The sequence below is a fragment of the Lepisma saccharinum genome, chromosome 11, assembly GCF_977018435.1.
Source record: "Lepisma saccharinum chromosome 11, izLepSacc3.1, whole genome shotgun sequence".
NCBI lineage: Eukaryota > Metazoa > Arthropoda > Insecta > Zygentoma > Lepismatidae > Lepisma > Lepisma saccharinum.
In genome coordinates, this window is record NC_139239.1 from 15,964,294 (window position 1) to 15,981,924 (window position 17,631).

Consider the following 17,631-nt stretch of genomic DNA (forward strand, 5'->3'; position numbering starts at 1 on the left):
CATTCAACGCAAAGTTTTGCCACACATCTACTCTCCGCCACCTTGTCCATCCGCGCACAAGAACCTTCCCACGGTTTCCACATTGAAGTTGCAAAGTAAAGTCACGTGACTGAGACTCCATGTGGAGTAGACGAGCAGAATGACAGCTGCGCCCATTGGCTGAAGGTTAAGTTTATTGGACGAGAACAACTCGCCCGCTATTTATCCCCACCCACGTTTGTGGCGGCGACTTTCTTTAGTTCTTCGACGTTAACGAAGTAAACACGTGGACTATACACATCATCATCATTATGATTCTAGGACGTTCGTTTGTTATCACATGTGACCCAGTAACGATCTTGCCACCAAAGGTATCGGGTTCGAATCCCGGTCTGGGAATAGAGGTGTTTGTGAGCTTAGGCGCACCAAGAAAATTATTTCGAAAGATGGTTGTACTGAATTATATTTGACGTACACCCACCCACACATATCTAACTCCATTAAGCCTTGTTTTCATGTGTAATATAACACTCAAAATGCTAACCAATGCAGAATGTATTGTCAAACAAAATACTATACTATGAACGTGACGTTTCAACCTTATAGCAAGATATTCCTCAGACTCTTGAAGATGCTTGAATTTGGTTCAGAGTCTGAGGAAGATCTTGCTATGAGGTTGAAACGTCACGTATATAGTGTCTTTATTCTACAATAAATTCATTTAATTTAACACACACATACACGCAATGCGTATATATACATATAAACCCGTGATGTAAGCAACAAGTTGCGTACGTTACAATTGCTTTTAAGTGCAGTAATTTCCAGATTGTCTTCAAGAGGCTTCTCCAGGTTATCCTATATTGAATTATTATCTTAATATTCTATGACATTTTAACATAGCTTTAATTCATAACCATACAATACAAATTTTCCATTTCCTCAAAATATGCTCATATTTCCAAATTCCAGGAGTTGGAAAAAGAAGTGCACAAGATAAATATCGTTAGTTCCCAGTGGCGTATTCTAAAAATTTGACCTGCTTTACCGCAACAATTCTTATTTATTATATTTATTCATTATACACCCCACCAAAGTTAGTTAGATACAATAGAAATAAAACATCAATGCAGACATGCGTGATAAAACAAAAACAGAAGTCCGACAAATACAAATTTTCCGATAATCTCTATATATTTTTTATAAAATTTCCTCCTATCTTTTTTACCTAATATTGAACCATGATTTCATTTATAAATAACCATCTCATTCTCGTCCCCAAATTCGTATTATACGCAGTGTTCGGAACCTTACTTTTTAAAAGTAATTACTGGTAATTCAAAAGTAACTATGAGTTACATTTAAAGTTACTTTCTGCTGCAAATTGTAAGCAAATTACACAAATCAATACTTACAGGTGTTTTATTTATATTTCTGGTGCAAAATATAAAGCCTTTATACATTTATATTACAAAACAAAATAATTGATGGAACAAGGAATCAGCGTCGTCTGAATGATCGATCATTAAACAATGACTTGTTTCTATCTTGACTACCACGTTCCAGATGATGACAGCAATCCATCCGAAATTAGAAATGATGAATTGAAGAAAAGTGTGGATGATTCAAATTCAGCATGCGACGAAGCCTAATTTCCTTGCCTAAGGCAATATAACAAAAATACTTTCACCTTAGCATCCAGAGAATACACATAGTTGAACGAGTTGTAGCTCTTCCCTCCACGTTAGAAACTTTCAAGTTAACAATATACCTAGTAAGTGTCGTGTTCTGCACCGTGGCCGAGCAATATAAAGTGTCAGGCTTCGCGCATTTTCGAGTCTCCTGGGGGAAGAGTAACAACTTCTCTCCTGAGATTTCGGCGTGTGCACGAGACCGGTGGCCATCCACCATTGTGAGGAAATTATGGAGCTACGAATGAGTAGCATAATCCGGTCACGGAAACCAACAACAATGAGTGGGGGTTGGTCGAAGTGACCATACATCACCTCGTAACCGGTTCGATGAACCACCTCGGCAGGTAGGAGTGACGCTGGCAGTCGGTAGGTAGTCCCTGGCCCTCACGGGCTGTTGCGCCACGGGTTATTATTATTATTATTAATAATTTAAATGTCGTAAAGTAACTGTAAATGTAATTATTGATAACGTTGATAACATATATTGCAAAAAACGTAACTAACAAGGGAGGTTATTTAAGTGTCCCCCTCCGATTTCCATGAAACTTGGCAGGTGTATAGAGGGGTCCAAAGGAAGAAATACGTGTTTTTGTGTTTCAGCTAAAAAACTGTTTTAGGGGGTAAAACCCTCCTTAAATATCAAGATGAGGAAAAATTGAAGTAGGGATCTGACCCCGAAACCACGTAAATATGGCATAGGAAGAACACGCACATATAATTGGAACACACACAGCACAGAGCTGTGTTTGCCAGTGATAAGCACTTCATATCTCAAGTGTCCCACTTGTTTATCTGCCAGTACTTCAACCGCCATCGTATTTCACGATAGCACTTGCGTTTGGTACCGACAATCCTACAGTTCTGTGCTGTCTGTGTTCCAATTATATATGCGTGTTCTTCCTATGCCATATTTACGTGGTTTCTTTGTAAGATCCCCACTTCAATTTGTCCTCATCTTGACATTTAAGTAGGGGTTTTGCCCCCTAAAACAGTTTTTTTAGCTGAAACACAAAACACGTATTTCTTCCTTTGGGCCGCTCTATACACCTGCCAAGTTTCATGGAAATCGGAGGAGGACACTTAGATAACCTCCCTTGTAAGTTACTTACTTTCAAACTAACTGGTTACAGTTAAATTTCTTAAAAAGTAACTGTTACTTGTAGCTGTCTTACTAATAACTGGTTACTTTCAAACACTGATAAGTATGTCACCGCATAAATTTTTACGTCGTCATAAACGCAACAAGTTTTCTCTCACTGATGTCTTATTTCGATTTTACAAATACTCGAAAAATCTGACTTTTATCCTGAATGTATGCAACCATGATGAAAAGTTTGTAGTTGCTAACAATGAAATAACCTTGCAATTTTGATTATCAAAATAATTAGGGGCATGGTATACATGGATAAGTAGAAAACTGAAGAAATTTGGATTTTAAATATCATAACATTACCAAAGTATGGAACGCGATCGAAAGCCTCGAACATAAATCGATTTATAAAGGTCGATATCGCTCTCGAAAGATCTGGTCTCGTCTCGATACGGAACAGAGACGAATGTAAGATTACCTCGGCCATTACATGAAAGTAATTTCGTGAAGTGGGTTTGCTATAAAATTCAAATTTCATGATAATAATTTTTTCGACTGATTCATTCTGACAGACAGACGGGCGGATATTTCCGTGGCTGAGTTCTTAATTTAATCTCCTTGAGTTGCAATTACCAATCTCGTTGCCACTTTCCTGTATGCATTTGAATCAAACTTCCATTGCTTAATTACATCTCTAAATTCGAGCGAATGGATGTGTAACAAAAATGGAAGGAAAACTGGCAAAGTACTTGATAGTTACGGATTTGTCGCAAAACCCGATAATTTATAGCGTCTTTTGTTGGTGATGCGAATGGAAATGCTCACGAAAGCATACGGTACGATACATTCTTAATTAAGATTATTCCCATTAGAGAATTCGCGAGAGGAGGAAACATAATTGCGTTTGCATCGACAACAAGGCGGATGGGTGCTGGAAATTAAGGGTGTGTTAGGAAAATAAGCAAAATCAACAAAAACGTTCTCTTAAATTATGCCCTAATGTACACGGAAGTTTTTGTTGACTAAGTATTATAAAAAGTATTGATAGCATTTTAGTGAAACGAACAAGAAATATTTTAGCAATCTTTTCTCCAGAAAAGTCAAAACAAAATAAAATTTTGCAAACATTCATTAATTTGAACTGTATTTACTATTTAAGTCGACACTGGGGATCGAATCCGGGGTTTGTTAGTTACCAAGCAATAAAGTTAACTGATTGACACAAGCGAAGGGATTCTACGCCAAATATTTCAATGAATCATCTGAGGAAATGTATTCTCAAGCTTAGACTATATCCTTCTGTAAGCACTGTTAATACAAAGAACGTATAACTACTTCAGTTTCACATAAATCTATCTCCTTATTCTGTCACCTTGTAATTAAGGAGCCAGGATTCGTTTCCTGGTAGAGGTACACACGGACATCCGCAGGAATTTTTCTGGGGAGGGGCAAGAAAGGTAACTTCTGCAGGAGGGGGCAAACGAGACACATTTCCCCCATAGTAGTGTTGCCACCTCAAAAATATTTCTTCAGATTGAAGTTATCATATTCCTGCAACACTGTTTTTCAATAATTAACATGAATTACCGTGACTGAAGTGAAATATTTGTGTGAAATATATAATTTTATGGTAACATCCATTTTTCAGGGCGGAGCCGTGCCCCCCCCCCTACCCTTGCAGACGCCCAAGGAGGTACATCCCAGTTCCAATTTTAAAGTTCAGTCCCGATTAGTTTATCTGACCACAAAGTGGACCTGGAACGAGCCTTTGTAATTATATTGACGTAAAAGTATGTGTATATATGTGTATGTATATGTGATTGCAATAACTTCTTTTCACTTTACAAAGAGGTCTACAACGCGCCTTCTCCGCTTTTTATTCAGTTTTTTCCCCCAACCCGTGTGCCAGTTAACAACATTTGTATCTTTTTGGAGAGCTTATGAAATAGGAAGTATTTTCCGTAATTTTTACGCTAAGTGTGTTACCATTCTTTGAGTAATCCTCTTCGATTTAAAAGATAATTTTCATATTTCCTAATGACGTGTGCTCCAATGACTTTTTTTCTGTGGGTATGGGAATTTTGGGCATGATTTTTTTCCAGTAGTCACTCATTCGTCAGCTGTTAGCAACGTGTCGATTAAGTGCCCAGGGTGTAGTAGTTTTTTTTCACAATTAGTAGTTTCTTTTGGTCGCAAGTCGGAATATGTCACGAGAATCTACAAACTGCAATAACTCGAAACCCATTGATTTCCGACCCCCAGTGCATAGGGTCAAATTTGTTGCAAATATGCTCTAGTATTACCACTTTCCAGGAATAGGTCGAATTACCAATCACCCTGTATAAAACGGTGAATCGAGTGCTGGTTCGACTCCTGACCATATACCTCAGAGTCACTTGACGAAGACTGATGTTACATATGGGTACTCTCGACCGCCATTTTGTAGGTTAGGTACTTTACTTTGCGCTGAAAATACCTTACAGTCTGTCTCGGGACTCCGTGAATCGAACCCACGCATAACGGTATAGAAGGGAAGAAACCGAGTGGGCAGAGCAAAACTGTGTGCACTGCTGTAACGACTGGTAGCTGGAGACACATTTACTTCTGCATGCACTCACTTTGCCTTACACGCGTTCATTGGTCGAGCTGTCTCGAGTCCTGCTTGCCCCAGAGATTAACGTGATAGAGTGAGATTTTTATGAAACGCAGGGCGTCACAGAACTTTTAATATTTGGAATTGATTTGCATGTAAAGGGCAATGTTCGCTTATCATTTAAAAGACGATGGAATGAAGTTCATAAATATGTGAAAATTAAATGATGCAAATATTTTGTTTCCTGATATACATGAGAAAAAGAAAGAAATAGTTACTCGCTATACTCTATCCTCGGTATCTGTAGAGCAAGGCAGCACATAGCGGCAGAAAAGGGGGGATAGTGTGGGTCAGAGCGAAGCAGTACACGCTGCTGCGAAGTCTGGTAACTGCACACGCTCTCCCCCTCCAAGCAATCCCGTCCCTCTCACGTGTTCATTGATGGAGCCGCTTCGCGACCCTTCTTGCGCAGAGACTTGTTTTCGTTCACTTCCTCCAGAGATTCCCTGAACAGAGTAGTTGTATGTAAATCTAATGTTTCACGTTTGTCACATATTCTACAAAGAACATTGCAAAAATTGTACATTTTTTTTAGTGCGTGGATTTAGTTTTGATAACATCCTGGCAAAAAGTACTATCTAATGAATACACAATTGATATACGCATTGCCAGGAGTATTGCAATTCTTATTTCAGTAATATTGTCCTTTAGAATCGAACCAGAGACGTCAGCCCAGGAGTCAAACCCCTAATCGCGTGACCACTGCACCGCGAGCGTGAGACCGCATGGAAGCAATCGGTACATAAATAACAAACCGACCTCGCCAGAACGCACGAGCTACAATTTTGACCCCCTCCACAAAATACCCCCCCCCCCCCCCACCAACCTTTCTCCCACTGCATATTGAGCCTACACCGAAAACCGGCCTGAAAATAAATAGTCACAATATTCCATAATAAAGGCTTCCTCCTGTTGAACCGAAAAAAAAGTGAACCGGAGAGGGAAAAGGTCATATTTCACGGAACAAAATATGCAAGCGGGTGAATACGCGGGAATTAACGACCGCGAGTTATGCCGATGACGCTATGAACTGTGGGTGTGGCTACTGAATGTAATGCAACTGGCTCTCCGTACTGTATTGCAGTCTGGAGAAACGACGCAATAAGTTAGGGCGCGTGCTTGTGTGGCTAGGTTTTCATAGAATAGATTTAATGTGTTCGTAATGAGATTGTGGAATTCGTAGTTATTTTATTTTTATGTATTCGTTCTTCCGTAATGCGACTCGATCACGCGATCGATTACAAAATTTTTCAACGTAAACAATGTGATGTCGCCAGAAAATTTTGTTTAGGTGGGATACATGGGGGATGAATAATTTTCATGTTGTCTAGTCTCTGTTTCTTTATTTGTTCTTCTCTACTCCTTCCCTCGCTATCTCTCTTTCGCTCTCACTATCCTTCATTATTTCCTCCCAACGCGCTCTTTCTCTTACTATCTTCCTTCCTCTCGCTCTCTCTTACCTACTATTTTCCTCAACTTCTTACATTTTCTTCCTTTCATTTAATTTCTATCTCCGTTTCCTAATCTTCCTTTAATTTCTCTTTGTTTCCCAATTTTCCTTCAATTTCTCTCTTTGTTTCTTTTCCTTCAATTTATCTTTGATCTCTGTTTTCCTTCAATTTTTCTCTTTGTTTCCCAATCTTCCTCCTTCAATATCTCTTACTGTTGAGTACTTTTCCTTCAATTTCTCTTTTTGTTTTCTAATTTTCTATAATATCTCTTTATTTTCTAATTTTCCTTTAATTTCTCTCTGTTTCCTACTCTTCCTTCAATTATTTTCTTCCTATCCTACTATTGCTTCAATTTCTATCTTGGCTTCCTACTTTTCGTTCAATTTCTCTTTTGTTTCCCAATTTTCCTTCAGTTTCTCTTTGTACCCATTTTCCTTGAATTTCTCTCTTTGTTTCCTACTCTTTCCTTCAATTTCTTCTTCTTTCCTACGCTTGCCTACTACTTTCCAGTGTTTGCCGTTAGGAGAGCGAAGGGTAATTTTTACCTTGACTAAATACCACAAAAACGTCACAATATTTTCTCTAGATGTCCGAAAGTCTGGTAAAAATTTCTCCATCAAAATTTGGAGAAACATTGCAATCTTACGAAATTGTGTGATTTTAATTAGTTTGACAGGTTCACGGTAGAAACTTTCTCTATTGGTTAGCTACCAGAAAGCGTATGCGTCATTCTTTACCTTGATTACAAGGCGACCAAGTTACCACAACGCCATCGCGGAGGCCCCAACAGACATTATTAAATTCCCAGAAAGAAATACATAACAGTATGGAGAGAGCTACTTTCCAAAAAAAATAACATTATCAATAACAGACATAAAAAATATGCCACGTCACCGATTCAAAATTTCAGAATAATGGACGCGTGTAAAATAAAATACAAATTCCTGGAATTTGGAAATATCTAAATTGAGTAATGATTACAATGAAATTGTCTTAATAAAGAAGTCGAAGTTATCGATGTCAGAGAATGTTAAAGATATTACCGCACAATTTGCTGTCGACAAAAGGCAGAGCAGTGAAATTTTAAGTATCAAGAATATTATCTTCCTATCTTGAACTGATAATGAAAACTATGTTGGTAAATACGCTCTTCCCAAAGTTTCTGGTTTGAAGTAGACAATATAATTTTTCAGGGTTCTGTCGTGCTACTCGGAAATACTTGATTAGTCCTAATCATTTGGATCCACTCAACAATAGTCCAATCAGAGAATATCTTGTGAAACTCTATGTACAGTCACGGGCAATTAATATGGAACCTAATATGGAACCTATACCCTGTACCAGCTAACTGTAGAGCAAGGTGCGCATAGCGTCAGAGATACGAAGGAATCTTATTGGCCAGAGCAAAGCAGTACACGCTGCTGGGAAGGCTGGTAACTTCAGTCGCTTTCCCACACTCCAAGCAATTCCGTTCCTCACACGTGTTCATTGGTGGAGCTGTCTAGCGTCACTACTTGCGCAGAGACTTGTTTTCGTTTGCCTGCTACACAGTTAGCTGGGACAGAGTATAGATCCTGGAATACGTTATGCGTATGGCCTAACTGGCCTAACTTATACGGTGACAGCCGAACTTGTAATTGAAAATATCTCTTTTCGCCGTTGAGTTGGGCAACACACACAACGCATTGCAGGAAAGCCATTATTTCAGGGTTTAGATTTCACATTTTATTTCTTGTGACTACATTATATTGTAATATCCACAGTCATTTTGTTCGTTACATTTAGAAGGAACCTGAAGTATTTATGTTCCTCAAGTAAAATGGTTTATATCTAATCTAATATATAAACATGGATGTATGTATGTGTGTGTGTGTTTGTTCCGGCATAACTCTCGAACGCCTGGAGCGATTTCAACCAAACTTGGTACGCGTATCACTTGCAATTTATAAAGAAATACTGTGGGGGTAAGACACCCCTGGCACCCCTAGGGATGGGGGTGGGTAGGGGTGGCATGTAAAAATAAACTAAAACAACCTATATTAGTGTGGAATCCATAGTTTTCGGGGTCGCTAAGATGAATAGTGACACTTTCAATGCCGTTCAACTCCAAGACACCCCTGGCACCCCTAGGGTGGGGTTGGGAAGGGGGTGACATGTACAACGACCGATATTAGTGTGGAGTCCATAGTTTTCGGGGCTGCTGAGATGAATAGTGACAATCCCAATGCCGTTCAACTCCAAGTTCATTTTACACTATAGTTAGAATTCATTATATTCCTGTGTAATAGAACATTAAGATAAATAAATACCCGGGCAACGCCTGGAAATCAGCTAGTTTATTTAATAAAATGTATGTTTAAACAAATATTATTTCACAAATATAATTTTCATAGGCCAAACTTGTCCAAATAGCGGACACTTGTCAATAATGGACATTTTAAACTTTAATTCGTGTCCGTTATAGCGAGATTCCTCTGTATACGACAATTCGAACTACTGTTCGCCGTTAAATGCACCGTAGTCTCTTGTGCATTGTCAACAAAGAAACCGCAAGTTAGGATTGCGGGATCTTTTAACTTTTAACTTCCGTTTAACCTCTGCGTGAACAAAAGCGGTCACGTTATGTTAAATTTAGATCACTTAGCGTCACTAAGGACAATCGTGCCAGTCTTGTTAGCGTGTCACTTCCTGACGCCAGAATTCCTGAGTTCGAAAACAGGGAATGCCATTAAAGACATATTTGCTAAAAATCTACCCCCCAGACTGTCACTTTTCTAGTTTTTTTTATATCTTATTCGTAGAACATAGGTGGCACTGCGGTATTACACTCATTATATTATAATGCCGGACCCTGTGGCCGAGTGATATCAACCTCCGTGGCGAAGTGGTTAGCAGAGCGCGCTACAACGCCAGGGGTTCCGGGTTCGAGTCCCGAGTAAGACATGGGTATTTGTGATTGTCTGTCCTGAAAAGTCCTGAAATAGAAATGTAAATGAAATTATGTGAGCGAATGAAGTGTGATGGTGAAGCTTCCGCTTAGGGACTTTCCTTAAATAATAATAATAATAATAATAATAATAATAATAATAATAATAAGTGGTTCGCACATCGCGCTGCGACGACAAGGGTCACGGGTTCGAATCGCGCTCGGGCTCGGTTGTTTGTGAGTGTCCATTCATCAATTTCATCATTTCATCACTCATCCCCATCTTCGCAAATTAGCCAAGAGGCACAAAACGCGACGTAAAATAAACTGAATCAATCAATTAAATCATTCAATCATTATATTATAAGTATTACAGGATATTTCAATTTCCGTTAATACAATATTTTGAATTTTACGTATGAACCTTAACGGCATATTACAGTTCGAAAAAATACATATACGTACTTCAGAATACCACAGGAATTTTGGGAGAACTCTTGATCATGTTAAGTGCTCTTTAACCTTTAAAATTTCGTCTGCTCTTTGAATTTTCCACAGTAGTTGGTATTGACATTTGAGAGAACAGGAATGTTACGGTACTTTTCTCATTCTCACCCAAGGGGTCAACAGTTGCCTGGGCTTGCCTAGCGTTGATGGATCTTGGAGAATGAGTGTTCGAAAGGCTAAAGTAAAACTACACGTTCCTCACGATCAGTATATGTCCGGTTTCAATAACAAATTCGGAAAACGATATTTCAATAACGTATCTAATGTTTTGGAATTTGAACTTTATTCAGAGACACACGGCTTAGTAATTTCAATAACCTTTAATAAGTAGTGTAGTTCAAAAACACTAACGTACACCTGGTCAGTATATCAAATTCTCTGAGAGCAATCAACGTTACTCTCTACAAAAGCCAGAGGTCTCAGGTTCGAATCCTATCACTGTTGTTGTCCCATCATTCATCTATTCACCATCTATCCTTCTCGTCGCGATTAACCAAAATTAATCAAAATAGAGAGAAAAACAAAATATTCCAAATACATTTCTATGAATCCTTTTTCTCTGGTCAGGAGAGGGCGCTTGGAAGTCTAGGATCCTCAACCTTCACCTGCAGAAGGGTTTCTATAAGAGGAAATTTAACTTTGTAAGGGATCACGTTAAAAAAAATGAGATGCTGGAAAACTGTTAAAATACATGTAATTTCTAAATGACCCAACTTTGTCTAAGTGATACCTAACTCACGATGTTGTTAGCTTGCAGTAAGTAATATGGTAAATTCATCAACTATAAACATATCTACATAACTATCATAGACGAAGATTAACTGAATAATTATTAGTGTAATGAATAAGATTTTCAGTCGCGTAAAATTCGAAAAGTAGTGTTTTTATTCAACGATGAGCGGACCAAATAAGAACTAGAACACAAGTATTAGAATGTGTTTCGCAGGGAGTCGAACTCAAGATACTATGATTACCAACGAAGTTAAAACTTTAATGGTACAATATAATATTCAAGTCAGATTGTATCTAATGAAAATTTCTGAAAGTTTCTTTGGCGAAGAGTGCGGAAATATTCCGTGTCTATGAATAGTGTAGGAAATGAAATTCGATGCTCAATGGCTCAGGACGAGGAGTTGATAAAATTACACCCGAGAGTAGAGTTCTTGTGGCCGTTCATACCAAATTGGTTTGAGACTCGGATTCGGTAAATTCCGGGATTAATCCGATTGGACTGCTTGAAGCTTTTCTGCTGTGCGTTCTTAATCATTCAGTATATTTTAAGTAAAGTCTCCGAAAGTGCCTTGATATTTGTTAGTCATTGTTTGTTGCAAGTATTGTCTTACTGCCATTTCGTCGCGGTCATCATAAACAGAGCGAAGTTAGACCCTTAAACAAAATCAACAGCTCGACAAAAACGCAATGAAACAAATTATCATCAATGTTTAAAGATGTGATAAAGTTTGTTTAAGTCCACTTTATGTTTATATAAGCTGATAGGGATAGGACCTACAGTTTAAGATGGTTTCGAACCACTATAATCCTCCACCGGGGATCGAACACGGGGCTCCTTGCTTACAAGGCGACAGCGATACTACTACACCATCGGGAAGGTAATTTAACGATATGTTTCATTGTGATAAATTCAGTGTGTGTATATTTCAATATAGTCACTAACTTACCTAAATGCAACCCTTTCACAGTGCGATGGCAACACTTACCTTCGTATAGAAAAAAGAATCACAGGTTTGATGTACTTGGATGATAAAACTTTGCAGCTGGTTCGATTAAAAAATCACTAACACAGAACAATTTGTAGTCGATTACTATCACTAATAATTGTAATTCACTTAATAAAATTTAGGATGTGCAAATATGCAGTTGGAACACCACACTGTTCACTTTTCTACGTAGCTATTATTGAGCTGTTTGTATGAAATTGTATTCTTCAGAATACTTTAGATGGAGCAGTAAGAAGTATTTTATAGAACCACAAGCACTAGTGAGAACTAAAAAGTATATGTGCAGTACTTTGTTCCAAAGTTGTAGTTTTTTATTAGTTATTCCATCGTTTTTGTCTATTTTCTCAGTTGCAGTGAAGCTATAAGTATCCAAAGATATACAAGCACTTTATTCTATAAATTTTATTTGGTTTTTGATATATATTTTGTTATGATCACCACAACTAGTTGAGTGATTACGGACACCCCACTCTCTTCCAACCTTGTTCCTCTCTAGCTGATGCCAGTACAGAAGAATCAACACATTCACTCACACACACACATACGCACGCACAACGGAAAACGACCTGCGAACAACTGAAGAGTTTTTGACCCCAGAAATTTTGCCGCGTCTGACTAGATCGAGCGCCGACTCAGAACTGAGGCCCAACCCAATTCGAGAACGCTGTTATACGCAGACACGCTGCCGCTTCGATCCTCGCCGGAGAAAGCGGGGACAAGGAAACCTGGGACGCTCCCTTCTCCTAGGAGAGTATACGGTTGTAAAGTTTAGAACGTCGATATTTTCAAGTTACAATATTAATTTTGTTTTCCGTGCTTCTCTTCCCCCATCCCCTCCCCCCTCTCTCGTCCTTTATTGTGGAGTCCTTTATAACATCTTACGATGAAACGTCTCCCTTCTGACTCTCTTAATTCCAGAGTTTCTTTATTAATTAACTTGGGCGTCAAGCGGGAATCGAACTTTGAACCTTCAAGTGTCGCTACTGAAGAAGAAATTAAATTAAGAGGAAAAGGCTTCTTGAAAATGAACTTTAAAAAATATTCAGTCAATTTCTTCTCTTTCCTTTATTAAATTTAGTACTCGAGAAAACAAAAGCAAACTTAAAAATTAACCGTTGACGAAAAGCAAATAAGGTAGCAACATTATACAAAGTACCTCTTAAAGGTGAAACGCTGGTGTACGGACAATTCTGGATTGTAATGATTTAATTGAAAGTCAATGGTGTTGTTACAACCCAGAGGTGTTCGTGGCTGTACATAGGATACCCATACAGTGCAAAATATTGCAACGATTATTATATTAAGCAATTTCAATTAGTTCGTTTGTTAATGAACATCTGTAAAGAAAACACAAAGGCGGGCCGACCTCCGTGGCAAGCACGATGGCAGGGGTCCCAGGTTCGAATCCCACCTTGCGAATGCTTGCTCTTTGTAAGAAAACCTTCATTAATTTCATCATATTATCAATAATCATAATCGTGGCGATTAGCCAAAATTAGTAGAAAAGATATGATAGATATTAAAAATAAAAAAAAACACGAAGGCGAAGACATGACTTCTGAGGGTTTACGTATTAGAAATAAAACAATGCAAGCTGCTGGTCACTCTTAACTCTATTCGGATATTGAGTTGTTTTTTTTTAAGTCTACTTTATGCACAGTAAGGCCAATTGGGACTGGATCTGCAGTTTAAAGTGGGATCCGAACCACTATGTGCCTTCACCGGGTATTCAACCTGGGACCCCTTGATTACAAGGTGACGACGTATTCGGTTATTGAATATCAGCCAATACACGGTTGTTGAGTCCTCACCATAGTAACGGAAAGATTCCAATATTTCATCATTTATACAGCGCTTAGCGAAAATGAATAACAGAAACAGTTATACAAAAGTAATATTTTTCAACTTTTAATAGAAAGTGAATTGCCTAACATAAATTAACATTTAAAATAAGCATATAATCATATTGTGTGGATATACGGGACCGTCACGAAATTAACTCCATTGGATTGTATAGAAAAAGTGAGGGCATATGGTGCCGTCATTCAACCATTTTTCTTATTATTTTAAGAAAAGGGAACACCTAAACGGAAGTTTCCCTTGTCATTCCAATTCATGTAAATTCGACTTAATTCTCTAATTTTCATCCAGGCTAGACAAACACGAACATCATGCCTTACTGAGGATTTGAACCCGTAACCCCTGGAAGGTTCAGTAAAGTGATCATGAGTATCGCTGAATGCGCTGGATACAGAAGATGCAAAATGTAATTTTGTAAATACTATCCTAATTCAGTAAACGTTTCTCATTCAGCCTACCGAACGAATGATACATATATAGAGAACTATGACGCGTAGGAGGCCAACAGTTGTGTTCATTTGTCCGTCTATCTATCCGGAGTAGTCATCAATAAAAATTAAGAACATAAGGGTGTATTAAAGTTATTAAATTCACTTTATACTAAGATAATCGGGGTTTTTACATGGAATCAGAATAAACTAAAAGAGAATTGAACCAGGGACCTGTTGACTATCCATAGAGCACCCGAAAGAACCATACTGAATATTAAGTAAGTTTAATGGATATCTCGATTGAACCACGCCTGTTAGAGTATGTAAGGGGGTTGTTCAAGCCTAACCGGGACTTCGATTTTTCGGGATAACGGAACACACATAGACCTACATGAAAGACTTGGATTATAAGAGGCAATGGTCTATTATTACCACATGGAGCGCTAACGTCGAGGCCAACTCGAGTCAATTGTTACATGGCGAACAAGCCTATGGTTGGGACAGCATACGTATTATGATGAAATTTCTAGCGAATGAAGGCGTAAAACCTAGGGCAATTCACAACAGACTTCAAGCGGAGCGCTATGTATGTCCAGATGGCAAAATATCAAGTGTTCGTTCTGAAGGAAATGAATAGGCCAGGATATTAGAATCAGCTTTTACTGAAAACACATCTTGAGTTATTTCTATGGTCTGTATTGATGCGATCTTTACTGGATCCTTTTTTATGTTATATATTGTGTATGTCTATGTATTCCTGTACGTTTGAGTTCTTGGCCGTTGGGGAGCAGTAAGTTTTCAGTAACGGTTTAGGTCATTAGCGGGGCCTATAAATAGGAAGGGCAGGGGAGCAGTCGGCCTCAGATGTTTGGCGGAGTACAGCAATGTAAGAGGTATCTTTTTCTCTGAGGGAAGCGGCTGGGCGAGCTTTCTTTCCTTACTATGTGAACCGACGGGGATGTTGACTTTCTTTTTTTTAATATACACACTTGCTCACATTATTCCAATAGTTTATTTCATGTGGGAAACCGGGTACACAACACGCATACCTTCAGCCACCTTTTTTGGTATTGAGGGGGAGCCAGTGGCTACGCGAGTCTACACTCTCTCTTCCGGAAGGGGGGACCGAAATGTAATTTTGCGAATAACGGACAAGAATTAACTTATGTAAATATAATATGAATAAACCTATATATATCTAAAAGGAAATGGGCGTTTGAAGACGTACGTGTCTATTGCCTAAACTAGCATCCACAGAACTTCAGGTACTGTAAGTTTTGAAATTGGGGGAAAAGATTCAAAAGTGTATAGTTGTGTATATTGTGTATGTTGCTGAGAATCGCCTTAAAAGCACAAATTATACCTATACAGGTCATAAGATAAATCAAGGAAAGATAGCATAATACTAAAATTAAGGCGTATTTTAGATTCTTTTCAATTTTATGCTGTAAAATTTTTGTCACAGCGCTCCAGAATCCAGTTTCTTAGTTTGATTTAGTTTATTTCTTCGCTTTTCTTCCACTTTTGGCCTACTTTGTTCAACTCAATTACTAATTTACTGCTCAAATTTTCTTAGGATTTTATTCTTATTGTATTTTCTTCTACTTTCATTTCTTCGTAATCTTTAATTTTATATGTACTTCTAGGTTTAGATGAGGACTTCCCCGATGGCGTAGTAGTAGCGTCGTTGTCTTGTGATCAAGTGGTTGTGGGTTCGATACCTGGAGGAGGCATATAGTGGTTCCGATCCCAATTTAAACTGTAGGTCCAGTCCCAATTAGCCTTACTGTGAATAAAGTGGACTTAAAACATCAAATCAATCAATCAATCAATTTTAGGTTTATATAGTTTACCAGCAGCAGCCGAATCTCGTCCAGCAATAAAATAAATTCAATTTAATTCAATTCAAAGATGAATGATGATATGATGAAACTAAAGAAGGGACACTCACAATACACCTACGTCAGGATTTGAACACATCACCCATGGTGTCGTAGCGCGTTGTGCTAACCACTCCGCCACGGCTGAGCATCCAGAATCGCCAGTCTATTTGAGAATCGACGCCGGTGCAGCTGTTTTTCGAATTTTAGCTATAATGTACAATAGACCCTTGTGTTTCACCATTTCGGCGTAAGAAAAATATATGTTTACTCGTAGTACTTAATTCGAGCTTCGATTTGGCACTGTGCATTTTTCAATTAGATGTTCCTGTTCTGTGAAATAATACAAACTTTCTTACATTACTCACCATAACAGCTTTCCTTGATCGTATTTCCATGTTGTAAACACACAGTATTGCCAGGTCGAACTTTGGTTTCTAACGTGGATGTAGATGCTAATTTCCACTAGGATTCAACTTTCTTCTTTTCGTGTTTTCATTCGTATTTATGGTTTTCATTTTATTTTTGGATATTGAAGTTTCTATTTTTTAATAGCTGTAAATTATCTTGTTGTTATAAGATGTTCTCCTTCAATTTGTTTTTGAAATATATGGTTTTTGTTTATTTTATTGTTCAAGGTTGTCTGATCGTTATACGATAAGGGAGACCCTGACTTCACTTGTCTTCTTTATCGCACAACGTGAGGACAACCTTGCGTTGTGACGTCTCTCGAGGAATGCCTACGTTGTTAGGTTTGGTAGCATAAATACACTGTAAATGTATTATTTATGCTAAGATAACTAAACCCAACAACCCTTATGTAACAAATTAGGCATTTAACTTACATCTTCACGCAAATGAGGCTCATTATGTTTCATTTTTAATGGAGGTTCCTCAAACTAAAAACTACGTTTATTTCCACTTCCAACTGTTTCCTCACCACTAATTCTACATTTCTGGAATCCTCAATTCATACCCTTTCCAACGATGTATTATACATATTTGTATTAGGAAGGGTCGATTCGACATCCTTACCCGAATTTTCCTCTTGCTTCGAAAAACCGCTATAATATTCTAAAACCTTAAAAATTACATATGCTTAGAATTCCTTCTACAACATCCACATCTTCATATGATTTGCATTCGCTGTTGTTTTAGATATTCTCAATAGTTCTGGCCTACTACTTAAGTCAATTGAACTATTGATAGCTTGTAGGTAACAAGAAAAGCAAACCACACGAAGATTCACGTGGATGTTGTACTAAAAGCAATTCTAACCATATGTAATTTTTTCAGATTTTCTAATACCATAGCGCTTTTTCCAAAGAAGGGGCAAATTCGAAAAACGGCTGCACTGGCGTCGGCCCAAGATCCATCCGAGCTATAAATACATAGTGAATCCTAGTCTTCACAGGCGGAAG

At 38.1% G+C, this 17,631-nt stretch overlaps 1 protein-coding gene across 1 annotated transcript in view; it reads right to left on the reverse strand.

Annotated features, from left to right (window-relative positions):
- The window catches only part of LOC145995381 (uncharacterized), a 419,963-nt gene extending 407,342 nt beyond the window's left edge, over positions 1-12,621 (reverse strand). Inside the window, exon 1 of the mRNA XM_083131984.1 lies at positions 12,019-12,621. The gene's annotated coding sequence lies outside the window, so the exon portion shown is untranslated. The remainder of the gene's footprint in view (positions 1-12,018) is intronic.
- Positions 12,622-17,631: the final 5,010 nt, after the last annotated feature.